Raw genomic sequence first — 3,783 nt, forward strand, 5'->3', positions numbered from 1 at the left:
AGAGTGCTGATCTTGATGCCTGGATAGCTGTTGAAGATGGATGGACAGCCCCTGTGAAAACAAACGAGGCTGGAGATGCTGTTTCGAAACCCAAGAAGGATTGGACTGCAGAGGAGAAGCTTGCAGCAAAACACAACGCAACAGCTCTGTCCTTAATCTTCAAATCGCTGCCTGTGAATCAGTTCACCAGAGTTCAGGGATGTGAATCTGCAAAAGAGGCATGGGATATCCTTCAGGTCACCTTCGAAGGAACCAGCAATGTGAAGAGAACCATACTTGACATCTTAGCATCTGACTTCGAGAACTTGACTATGGGAGATAGTGAGACTATTGAGGAATTCATCAGCAAGCAGAGTAACATCTCTCAAGAGGCTATAGTGTTGGGAAAACGCTATAAAGATAAGAAGTTGGTTAAAAAATTTCTCAGAAGTCTGCCAGAGAAGTTTCAGCCACATAGGTCTGCAATCGATGTCTCGTTGAATTCTGATGAGTTGAAATTCGATCAAGTAGTTGGGATGATGCAGGCATATGAGCTACAAGTTAAGAAAAAGGAGCAGGCGAGTGGAAAAACTTTCGCACTGAATACTGTTGACACTCAGGAATCTGCAGATGATGATAAAGTTGGTATGCTTGTGAGAAAGTACTTCAAGAAAATGGAGCGAGGTCAGCAACGTGGGTCTTCAGTCAACAACAGATCAGGGCAACAAAAAGAATTCAAGAGGAGTGATAAGTCTGAGAAACAATGTATTGAGTGTGAAGGCTATGGACACTTCAAGGCTGAATGTCCGAATTTGAAGAAGAAAAATGCACTGAAATGTTATGAGTGTAAGGGCTATGGTCACACCAAGGCTGAATGCCTAGGAAGAGACTCCAAAGAGAAATCGTATGTGACTTGGAGTGAGAGTGATACTGATGAAGATGAAGGAAAAGGAGAAGTGTTAAACAATTTTGTGGCATTTTTGGGTATCATTGAGGAAGACGATGAGAGTGTTGGTGTGACAGCTCAGGAGGATGTTAGTCAGGTCGTTGGTGATGAATCAGAGGATGATGAAGCAAATCTTCCAACTGAAGAACAAGTTGCTCTTTTGATCAGGAGTCTGATGAACAAGACAAAGGAGATCGCTGATCTAACCACTGAAAGAGATGAACTTCAATTGAAAGTTTCTATGATATCCAAGGATCTTGAAGCTGAGAAAGTCAAGCCGCAGGGTCTTGAGAGGCAGTTGGAGGATCAACTCAGAAACATCAAGATGCTGAGCAAAGGCACTAAAGATCAGGACAAACTCCTAACTGTGGGACGAACGGCTAATGTCAACTGGGGTTTAGGGTATCAAGGTGGAAACTCCAATGGTACAACTAAGTTTGTTAAGGCAGCTCCACAGCCAGCAGAAGCTACTCAAAGGAAGCCTGTTTCTCAGAAGAATCAGAGGCGTGTTGTGTCCTCATCTAATCAAGAAAAATCAGCTCACGTTCGTAAATCAAGAATGGCTCCTCGTGAACAGGTTCAGTCAGCTTATGGTTCTGTGTTTCGTCTTCACCGTAGCAGAAGAACAGGTTGTTGGTATTATGGTAATCTGAATCACTACAAGGCACAATGCTATGGTTTTTTGAATCGTGTGTCTGCAATGATGCAGCATCAGCGGTATCACAGGGATTCTAAGAATACGAACAGAGCTTACATCAGAAAGGAAGATCTGTACTGCAATGTTGCTTACACTGCTGATGAACAGGAGTCAACTCAGGAGAAGTGGTATTTTGACAGTGGATGTTCAAGACACATGACTGGAGCTCAAGACAATCTGTCAGAGTTTGAACAGGTTTCAGCAGGCAGAGTTACTTTTGGAGATGGTGCAAAAGGAAAAATCAGAGGAAAAGGTACCACAGTTGGTGAATCTCAACTAAGCTTACATAATGTGTTTCTGGTTGATGGACTGAAGGCCAATCTGATTAGCATCAGTCAATTGTGTGATGAGGGTCTGGATGTAACATTTACCAAGGCCAACTGCAAGGCTGTGGATCGTCTAGGACGTGTTCAACTTGAGGGACAGCGGTCTGGTAATAATTGTTACATGTGGAGTTCAGGTAATCGTTGTTTTCAAGCAGCTGTTGACTTTCAAACTGAGATGTGGCATAAGAAGTTAGGACATCTAAATGTTCGTACGATGCTGAAGCTTGCACATCAAGAGACTGTTAATATGGTGTTTGATGATGCGTCTTTTCGTGTATATGAAAATGTGCTCTCAGTAACTAATGCTCCTAAGGATTACAATGAAGGAGTTGTGGGGTATGAACCAAGTCCAGAGCAGGAAGTTGATGATGGCTCCGACGCCGATGAAGACACTGCTGAGCCTCTACCTACTCCTCAGGTGCATAATAATCACACCTCTAATGATATTATAGGTATGATTCAGGGGGGCAGAGTTACTAGAGGAAAGAAGATCGACTTCAAGCAACTCGCTGGCCATAAGCAGAAGAATGCTGCTGCTGAAGTTCCACAGATGGCGGCGGTTGTGCAGTTTGCTTGCTTTGTGTCAACCCTGGAGCCCAAGAATCACAGAGATGCTCTTGTTGATGAATACTGGATTGCTGCTATGCAAGATGAACTAGAGCAGTTTGAACGAAGTGATGTCTGGGAGCTCAAACAACGACCAGCTGATGTCAATGTTGTGGGTACTAAGTGGATCTTTAAAAACAAAAGTGATGCGCATGGATGTATTGTTTGCAATAAGGCGCGGTTGGTTGCTCAAGGATACTCTCAGATAGAAGGCATTGATTTTAACGAGTCCTTTGCTCTTGTAGCAAGACTGGAGTCCATCATGTTTCTGTTTGGCATGGCATGTGCTCTGAATTTCACATTGCATCAGATGGATGTTAAGAGTGCCTTTCTAAATGGAATTCTCCAAGAAGAAGTGTATGTAGAGCAACCTAAAGGATTTGAGAATCCTCAGCGTCCTGATCATGTGTACAAGCTAAAGAAGGCTCTCTACGGATTGAAACAGGCTCCAAGAGCTTGGTATGAGCGTCTGACAACATTTCTGATCAAACAGGGATATGTGCGTGGGAATGTAGACAAAACTCTGTTTGTGTTGCAAGATAACAATGGTGTGATGTTTGTTCAGATATATGTTGATGACATTGTCTTTGGATCCACATGTCAGCCGCTAGTTGATCAGTTTGTGAAGAACATGACTCAAGAATTTGAATGAGCATGTGTGGGGAGTTAAACTATTTCTTGGGGCTGCAAGGGAAACAATCAGCTGATGGAATATTTGTTTCACAGAGCACCTATGCCAAGAATTTAGTTGAACGTTTTGGTCTCGCTAAGAGTAAAGAGGCGAAGGTTCCAATGAGTGTGACTGACAAGCTCTCAAAGGATGAAGCAGGAAAGGATGTTGATGAAAGAGTTTACAGAGGAATGATCGGGAGTCTGTTGTACTTAACTGCCAGCAGACCAGACATCTGTTTATCTGTTGGAATCTGTGCTCAGTATCAAGCCAAACCAAAGAAGTCTCATTTGTTGGCTGTTAAGAAGATCATCAAGTACATCAAGGGGACTGTAAATCTTGGGATATATTACACCAAGGATACAACCAGGAGCTTGACAGGCTACTGTGATGCTGATTGGGCTGATTCATTGGACAATCGTAGAAGCACAAGTGGTGGATGTTTCTTCATGGGCAACAACCTGATTTCATGGCACAGCAAGAAACAGAACAGTGTTTCTCTGTCAACAGCAGAAGCCGAGTACATTGCACTGGGAAGCTGCTGCACTCAACTCATGTG

General features: G+C 43.2%; 1 pseudogene; it reads right to left on the reverse strand.

Annotated features, from left to right (window-relative positions):
- The window catches only part of LOC17894126, an 8,495-nt pseudogene that overhangs the window by 1,667 nt on the left and 3,045 nt on the right, over positions 1 to 3,783 (reverse strand).

Source organism: Capsella rubella, unplaced genomic scaffold (genome assembly GCF_000375325.1).
Source record: "Capsella rubella cultivar Monte Gargano unplaced genomic scaffold, Caprub1_0 scaffold_2, whole genome shotgun sequence".
Taxonomy (NCBI): domain Eukaryota; kingdom Viridiplantae; phylum Streptophyta; class Magnoliopsida; order Brassicales; family Brassicaceae; genus Capsella; species Capsella rubella.